We start from the raw sequence: 10,012 nt of genomic DNA, 5'->3' as shown, positions 1-10,012 counted from the left end.
TGAAGTTACTTATCAAAGTTCTGCACCATACACTATGGCACAGTAAGGGAAATCCTTACTACACTCACACGCTTTGCCATGGAATCTCATTCTTTCACTCATATATGCTCATATAACATCCCAGTGAATCAAAATAATGCCTCACTATCTATAATCCTAATCTTATCTTAAATCACTAATTCATTCTATAATCAGTAAATAATACAGGATTGAAATTTTGGAATGTTATAGAACTTACATATGATGGAAGTGTCATGTCCTTGAGTATGCCTAAATTGACATCCTTTGAAAACTATAGGGTTTCTTGAGAATGCTATGTTCATTTAATTTCTTTTATATGTATGTGTGATGGTGTTGATTATACTTTATCATCTATATTTTGAAATGCACAGGATCATTCCAAAAGCTCTCATACTTGTTGACATTTATAATATTTGTGTAACTATTGCCTCTTGCAATGCATCTTGTTTTATTGATCCTTCTTTCCTGATACTGTTAAATGAATCATTTACAAATGAACTAGTTCCTATTATTTAATCGATTGCGTCTTGTTTGCTTTCATTTTAGTTTATCTCCATCTTAAATATTTCTAAATCATTTATTTATTTTATAAATGATAATGACGATGTTGATTTATATCAATTTCAGTGTATTTTAATTAATTTATAATATTAAATTTTATTTTTTTAAAGGCTTATGGGCTTAAACTTGAACCTTTTAAAAAGCCTTAAGAAATGAGCAATTTTAGAAAAACTAAGCTCAAGGGCTTGAGGGCATAAAGACCAGGCTTATAATGATCAAGTCCATATGAGTTAGGCTTTTCTATTTCTCAATTCTAGTTATACCTTTTACAACCAATATTTTTGTCAACCATTGGATTAAGTATCTAGAACTTTTACTGATTGATAGGATTTGGGATACTTACCACACCCATATCCATTTACTAATTCATTTTCAGTACACGCATAATTGTTAAATCCTTTTCATTCGTTTTTGAAAACTCTTTTAGCTAGTCTTAAGAATGAGTTGGCATAGTCTGAGTCCATTTTTTTAAAAATATATTAATAAAACATATGTAAACTGTTGTTTTCTTAAAAAAATAATAGTTTTACAATTTTTTTTATAAAAATTAATTTTAAAAATAATTCTATAATTTTCACGGAAAATAAAATAAACTCAACCAAGTAAGGATGGCTGCTCCCTCTGGTCAATTACTATTAAGAGGCAAATTGAACCCAATTCATTTGGATTGGGTCAAGAAAATCCATTAGGAAACTAAAAACCAGCCCGATTAGAGTGGGGAAAAAATGATGCCACAAAAAGGGGGGAAAAAAACCGCATTGGACTGACTATCCTCACGTTTTCACTTTTCAGCTTCCCTGGCCGTCGCAGGCTGGGTCTTCCCTACCTCGTTGTGGATTCCTCATCTTCTTCTGCTTCCTTGGCGCGATGAGGAGTTCTCTTCTCTCCGTTTCTACCCCAAGCTCCTCCAATAGTCCTCCAATATTCCACTGATGGCGTTCTTCGTCTTGGTGTTCTCTCTCACTCCCATCGTCTTCACTCATCCTCCTCTGTTCCCAATTCCTATTCCTTGAAACTCGGACTTACCAAATCCGATGGCATTCCGGCTGTCTTTGCTGCCTCCTCTACTACTGGTGCAGTCGATCTCACATCTCTCGTCTCAGCGTGGCCGTCTAAAGCCAGGGACATTGTCTACTTGACTCGCCATTATAGTCGGTGCTATTGGGAGCTTTCTAAAGCTCGCCTGAGGTAAGATTTTTCTTTAATTTATCTTTGTTTATGTTTTGACGACCTTTCGTCTGATGCCTGACCATTACTTTCTGCGAAGTCATAGTAGTTCCATGTATTCCGTCTAGTTTTACCCTTTTTGCGTTGACCTATATTATAGTAGCACCGTGTTTATGCCTCAGCATTCTCCTCTAATGTGACTTGGAGATTGAATAACTTGAATTAATGGTTTTGTGCTAGCTAGCATGCCTAAATTACTCTAAATTTAAATTCGATCAGCAAACTCTTCAGGGACGCTTGCCTGGTTATTAATTCTTTGTCTTTCTTCTTTTCTAGGCAATTTTTCAAGACATTTGTTTCTATAGTCGGGAGCAATTTTTTGGTGTCTCTGGAAACATTTACAGAAGAAAGATTGCCATAATTGTCTCTTTCATATTTTTCTTTTCAACAGTGTGCGGCTATACATTGTCTAAGCCTGCACTATGGTGTCTATGTTTGGGTTTATCTATTACTAGGTTGAATCTGTAGGTTTGTCTCATGGTTGCATGTTTCTTCAACCTATGGCTAGTATGACTGATGAAGTAACTTGCTACTGTCCTCGGAGCAGGTAAGCTTAAACTCAAGTTAACGAGTTTAAGCCTATCATGTCTTGGCCAGTCTTTTCTGATTAAAGCTACTGAGGGTTGGAGGAAAGATAATTACTCCCTCCCTTAGGCATTTTTTGAGGGGTTGAATGTTAAAAAATGCAAGGCATTTTTAGTCTTTCGAGGTGTAATCATTGTTTTTTTTTTTTTTCAAAAGTGTCCCTATTGATAATACTTTATATTTATTATAGGTTGTTTAATAGGGGTAAATTAAGGTTAGTTGGAAAGTAGGTAATTATTTTATTAGAGGGTGAGATTCGGTTAAAAATGTCTTACATTTTTTAATAGTGTATTTAATTTTCTTTGCTTTTCTTCTCAAAAGTGAAAAGATTTGAAGGGACATGTAATTGGTGATTGATTGATTTCTGCTCTTTTGTTTTTATTGATATGCAGTTTTTCCCTTCCATTGACAGACATTGACTTATTTCATTATTGCCTTCGTCTATTTACTGTGGAGAGAAAGGGGGAAAGTTAAATGTACTGATTTTAAACTTTAGTTGCCTAAAGTAAGTATAGTTTAGCAATTCCTGTTCTTTTTGAAATTGTTTCTGGATGATTTGATAACATTATTCAATCTGAAACAGGATACATATTGGGAGAGAGCCAGATGAAAAATCCCTAAAAACTCTCCTTAAATATTTGGAAAAATAAAACCTAATAAATGGGCAGATAACAAATACTCTAGAAAGAGGAAAAATAAGGTTAGAAGAAGAAAAGGAAATAAAACTGGGTTAAGTGAGATAATAAGCCCATGCCCAATAATGAACATGAGCTCATATCCAACACTTTTTACTTCTTTCTGAGTACTTTCCTTCTCCTTTGTTTCATTACCACCTTGACTTTTAGAGGCAACTCATGAATTTCACTTCAACTTAGCGTGCAAAAAACTTATTTTTGACACGGATCTATCCCATCCTTGCCTTGTTGAACCCATGTTATTATTTTTCGTCCATAGCATTTGTGGCTAATTGACGAGTACTAATACCAGCATTTTCTATCATCAACTCTGCAGTACATTCATCTTCTTAAGTAAATCTAGCATGTAAAGAAAGAAAACAATCCTAGCTTCTCACAAGCTTAGGCTTCCACCACGATTCTCAAAATTTGCATGCTTCCTAGCCTTCCCTATTTTTCTCCATTCCTAACGTCCTACTTGAAATCATTCTTATCTGCCACATGACCTCAACCTCAGCCCACTATCTTCAACATATAAACACCTTGAATATGCTTCTCACTTCCTCTATTAACACTCTTCTTCTTCCTACTTGCATAGGCTTTCTTACACAGAAATCCATCACTAATAGTTTGGTTACTGCATTTTTTTAAAACTGTAATAGGCATATTGATGGTCCATTGTGACTTTGTATTATGCCCTTGATCCTTGGACTGATAAATGTGTGTACTGCAAGGGGAAAGCAGATATTGGATATTATTGCCTTGAATAGACCACATGAATTTTTTCTGTGTGCTCCATAGTCCTCTGCTGATTCTTGAAGAAGGCATTATTATTGTTGTTGTTGTTATTAAGAAAAAGTTAACTTAGGGCCTATTTGGGTAACACTCAAAAGTACATTCAAATCACATCTAAGATGTACTTTTGCTAAATCCAACAAATAGTTGGATCTTTCAAATGTACTTTTGCCAAATGTAAACTGAAATTCAAACGGGCATTTAGCTGATTAAAAGTATAATTTTTAGGCGAGTGTCTACTATGTTGATTAGAAGATCCATCTTTCACTTCACCACCTTAGATATGCTTTTCAAAATAATAATTCAATCAGATTTTTTTAATTTTTTGTTTCCAAAACTTGATCTAAAAATTTACTCTGCAAAATTCTTTCAAGAACATAAGAATAGAATCAAACAAGCCCAAAAGGATGAAAGTGGCCTCTGAGAAATATATTAGATGAAGTTATCTGGCAGCAGAAGATCTGATCTTTATTCACTAAAATGAGTATACATATAGTACAGAGAGAGGGAGAGAGAAATCGATCATATCTATCATGACCCAAAATTTGAGTCATGACTAGCGAATAGGCTAAGCTAATTTATTCCCACTTAGCCTAGCAAGCCTTAACTAGTTATATCTTCCACACAAAAGTGTCCCAATAATATAAATTATTTATCCAAGTTTAAACCATTCCTGCTAGATTAGAGTGTACAAAATGATCAATCAAATTGAAAAACGTAGCTTTATGTGAAACTGATTTGTAAATAGTAGGGAACATAAGAATTAGTTGGGACAGGGGTATAAATGTTATTTTGGTACTTGCTCTGTTATTTAGTCTTAATAGTCCAGCCTTATAAATACCATACGTCCAGATACATGATGGTTGATCTTCATTAATGAAATGCTCTATTCAGAAAGTCTCTTCTAAAAACTTTCCTCTGTTCTCTCCCTCTCGTCTACCTATCTTTCTTCTTCTCTCTTCATCTCTTTCTATCCTAATAGTATTTGTCTCAGGTAGTAGCAATGCTGTTGACTTCCCTGCACTATGTTGGACTTGCATGGGTACTATGATGGTTGCTTGGTTTGTAGGGATAATTGTCTTACTCTAGAATGCCTTAAGTATTGTCTCATTTGTTTCCCTTCTTTACCAGTTCTTTAGACTCTGTCACATGGTGTATTTTGTACAAGATTGGAGACCCGGAAAGATTAATACCATGAAATACATAATCAGCATAGGATATGTATACTTAATAGGCACAAGAATGCAAGAAAAGACATACTCAAATCCATCATAATATCATATAATATTGAAAATGGAAATGATGGGATTTGCATTGTCAATTGTTGATTAATTGTACAAGACATCAGGATTTCAAGGATTGCTTGCAGTGATATCATGTTACTTTCTTAGCATAGACATGGTAAATTTATGTACGTACGTACGTACGTATCTATCTATGGATACGCACACATACATACATACATAGGTATGTACATATATATATATATATTTATATAGATGTGTACATAATTTATACCTTGTATATATATTTATTTTATTTATTGAACTTGGGACCTTGGATCTTAGACCCCACTTTGTGTGATGAAGCTTGTTATTATTGTTATATATATATATATATCCATTTTTTATATCTAATTTATTTGCATCTATAAACCCAGTCCTTATATCTAATTTTTTATATTTGGGCTTTTTGTAAAATTAATTCTTTTTATTTTGTTTATTTATAAATTTTTTGTTGAAGAATCTTTTTCTGTAACATTTATTTTGTCATTACTTTTTTCTTTTAAATTTAACATTTCTAATCTTTATATGTTTAATTTTGATCCACTTTTGTACATGGTATCAGAGCCTTGTTGATTTTGCACTTGTTGATTGATCTATTTAAACTATTTTTATTTATACTGTTTAAATTTTTCCTGGTGGAAATATTGGTAAGCCTAGGAGCCTGGACTTGATAGTGTGTGAGTTCGTTGGATTAGGTGGTGGTCTTCTCGCTAAGCTTAGGAAGAAAAAGAACAATATAAAATAAAACTTGTAGAAACAGAAAAATGAACTGTTTCAGTAAGATATTAGGATTTGAGTCCAAAAAAGAAGATAAGATAAGTTTTCAGAGTCTCAATTTATAGTCAAATAGGAATAATAAACCTGAAGGAGAGATAGAAGAGGTAAAAAATGGTCAAATTTTTGGAGAAATAGAAATAATAATAGTCAATTTACAAGATAAATTAACAAATTGGTCAACGCCAACCTTTAAAAGAAAAAGAAGTTTATAAGAAAACATCTTTTGATTTTTCTTATATAACACAAACCATAGAAAGAGAAATAGGAATAAATAAAGAAAGACACTATGTAAATATATGATTCCAAAAGAAACAATAAATGAATATCAAGAAAAATATAGTTGGATGCACATAGGAATGATACAGTTGTAAGTAAAATCTAATTTTAGGTTAGGTTTAGATGAACCTATGTTTATATGCTTGGAGACAAGATAGAAAAAAGATTTTCAAAAATCTTTAGTTGGAATTATATAGTTAATTTTATTCGAAGGATTAATCTATTTTGATTGTTTCCCAAATTTTGTTATAGGATTAAAAGTCAAAGGTTGTAGAGAAGCCTTAGTTATGAAAATAGGTAGTCCAGGCTCTTGTAAAAAAAGAAAGTCACATATATGGTTGTACAATACATGATTATGTTTAGAATACATAAAACGCATCAAAACTTTAAAGCCATAAAAGAAACTCCTAAAGAAGAATCAATGTTAATAGAGATAGGAGACCCCTCTAAAACCTTATTAATAATCAAAAAAATAAAAATGAAAATAAAACATAGTGAAATACAGTTACCAACTAGTTGGACCTTTCCAAAACTAGTAAAACTAGCCAACTAGAACAAGGAAAATTGAAAGAAGGGAAAATTAATCTTTTAGTCCTTCAATTTTTAACTCACCTGTAACTCAGTCTCTCAACTATAATTTGCTATAACTCAATCCCTCAATTATAACTCGTTGCAATTAAGTCCCTCAACTGTTGTTTCACTTATAACTCGGTCCTTATTTTTTTTTAAATTTTCTTATCAAATAAAAGGAATAAAAGAAATATTCATATTTTGCTCTAAAATATCTTCCTCTTGCTCTTTGATGTGGGATCTAAATTAACATAAAAAATAGAGTTAACAAAAGTTGAAGGATTGGATTAAAAGTGAGTTAAAAGTTGAGAGATTGAGTCATAGGCGAGTTATAGTTAAGGGATTGAGTTGTAGTAAGTCATAGTTGAGGGACTTAGTTACAAGTAAGTTAAAAGTTGTAGGATTAAAAGATTAATTTTTTCTTAAAAGAAATAGTAAGAAGGAGATATAAATTATGAAATATTAAGTAGGTCAACCTCGTGCAAAATAAGAGAATAAACACCTGTAGTAATGTCAAAATCATGTATAGATAATTTCAATATAGGATATAAATTAATGGGAGTAGATTTTAATCCAAAAATCCTTCAACCAATATATCAGGCAGAAACATCCAAAGTTGAAGAAAATTTTGATGAAACATAGAGACATAATCAAAAATAAATAGAGAATTTCAACAATTTATAGACTATCAATTCATAAGAAATTCATTAATGGTAATAAGAAGAAAAGATTTTGAATTAAACAAAGAACTATTAAGAGAAGAGTTTATGTTATTAAAAAAATAGAGATAAAAGAAATTGTGTTTTTTAAATATTTTTAGAAGAAGAAAGAGAAAAAATTTGAGAAACTTATCATGAAGAATTAAGCCAGTTAAAAGAACATGTTTATTTCGTTAAATGGTTAGAAATATATACATATGATAATGAAATATTTAATCCATTTACAAAAAATAATCACCATTCAATAAATGTAAACAACTAGAACTAGAAATTGAAAGTGTAGAAATAATACATCAGTTACAGCAATGCATCCTCCCTTAGAAGAAATAACCATTAATATAGGAGAAAATGAAATAATAGTCTCACCACTAAAGAGAATAAATCATCAAAAAAAATAAAGAGACACAAAAAATGCGCAGCAAAATAAATGTACAAATATAAATTTACATAAGAGAGAAATATATAAATATATAAATATATTTGTAGAATAGGCAAAAACAATTAACTTAGGAAAGTGGGACATAAAAGATAAAAATAAAATAGAAAATTTATTTTCAAAAATAAATAAAAAATTAGAAATGTTAAATTTAAAAGAAAAAAAGTAGAAACAGAATAAATGTTATATAAAAAGATTCTTAAACAAAAAATATACAAATAAAATAAAATAAAAAGAAATGATTTGAGAAAAAATCCCAAATATAAAAAATTATTATCCAAGACCTAAAATGCCAGATTTACAATTTGAAGAAAGACAAACTTTGGCCTCCTCTCATTATGACAAATTGTCAATATATGAGTGCAACATAGATGGATAGTGAATATGAAATAATGAATTCGGCTCAAGAAATAGCCATGACTGTGGCAACCTATAGGATAAAAAATGAAAATGATCATAACATCTTTGATATGATAACCCAAGGTTTCTTAGGAAGCCTTAAAGGATGGTGTGAAAATGTTCTCATTGAAGAAAAAAGAAATCAAGTGAAAAATTGGCCTTAAGTAAAGATAAATCGTACTGGTCAAGAACAGAGATATTTAAGATAATATAGCCTCATTAATATATGACATAATAAAATCATTTGTAGGAGAACATACATGTATGTAAGAAAGATATTTAGAAGAACTAATGAATTTGTTATGTCCTACCCTAGTAGATTTTAGGTGGTATAAGTACAATTTTATCTCTAAATTATTTCAAAGACAAGATGCTAATTTGAATATATAGAAAGAAAAATTTATAGTAGGATTACTTAAATTATTTGCAAAAGGAGTAAGAAATGAAATAAGACAAAGACAAGGAGGAATGAAAAATTATAATGTTTTAACATATGGACAGATAATTAATATTATAAATATTACAAGATTAAAGGTATGTAATGAAAAAAAAAATGCAAAAGAAAATACATAGCGATGCCAAGCAAGGGAAACTAGAATTAGGAAATTTTTGCAAGCAATATGGATTTGAAAAGATACAAGTACCATCTAGACAAAATAAGAAAAGAAATTATATGCAATATCCTTATAAAAGATATATAAAACATTAAAAATATTTCCTGAAAAGATATAGAAATTTTTTTAGAAAAGATAATTTTAAAAAAGATAAAAGAGAAATAGTTTGTTATAAATGTGGAAGATTTGGCTATTATGTCAATAAATGTAGAACATAAAAGAAAATTAGATAATTATAAATAAGTGAAGAAAATAAGAAAAAATATTAAGAATTATGATAGATAGTGATTATGATTTCAAAGAAGAATACTCTTCAGAGGAAGAAGTAGATAAAATCTTAAATCTTAAATATACAAGAAGAAATTAATAGTGAAACTTCAGATATAGAAGAAGAAAAATGTTTAGGAAAATGAATATGTAATTGTATAGATAATGTAATAAAAAGTCTAAATGTCATAGATGAAGAAAACTTTAAATTTTTAATAGAAATCATAGATAAAATAGAAGATGATGACATTAAAAACAATATTTAATTATAATAGAAGGCATACTAGATAAAGAATAAAGACACCAAAATAATAACGATCCAATAAGTATGAAAGACATATTAAAAAGATTCGAAAAGGAAAATAATTATGGCAAGAAATAAAACAAGAAGTAAAAAAAAAAACGATTGAAACAAGAAATTGAAGAATTAAAAGAAAATGAAACTCAGAGAATTATAATTATTACAAATAAAAGCTTTACTACGAACTAGTAAAACAAAAATGGAAGAAAATACAAAAGATGAAATAAATAAGATTCCTTTTGAAATTGATTAACAAAGAGACATGAACACAATATTACAAATAACTTATATTATTACCAAGTAAATTTAGTAATAGAGAACTTTCAAGAAATATAATAGTTTTAATAGATTCAAGAGCAGACATGAATTGTATACAGGAAGGATTATTTCTAACTAAATATTATGAAAAAACTTGTGAAAGAATATGAATAGCTAATAATTCTAAATTAGACATACAATACAAAATAACAAATACCCCATATTTGTAATCAAGGAATATATTTC

At 29.8% G+C, this 10,012-nt stretch overlaps 1 long non-coding RNA gene across 1 annotated transcript; it reads left to right on the top strand.

Annotated features, from left to right (window-relative positions):
- The first annotated feature begins 1,283 nt into the window (after positions 1–1,283).
- LOC129309157 (uncharacterized) lies at positions 1,284–2,511 on the top strand. Its single transcript, XR_008592863.1, has 2 exons — positions 1,284–1,770; positions 2,086–2,511. It is a non-coding gene; the product is annotated as an uncharacterized LOC129309157 (long non-coding RNA).
- The last annotated feature ends 7,501 nt before the right edge of the window (positions 2,512–10,012 follow it).

Source organism: Prosopis cineraria, unplaced genomic scaffold, assembly GCF_029017545.1.
Source record: "Prosopis cineraria cultivar Desert tree isolate PC_DT_omini unplaced genomic scaffold, ASM2901754v1 PC4, whole genome shotgun sequence".
Lineage (NCBI taxonomy): Eukaryota > Viridiplantae > Streptophyta > Magnoliopsida > Fabales > Fabaceae > Prosopis > Prosopis cineraria.
This window is presented reverse-complemented; position numbering and strand designations above follow the sequence as displayed.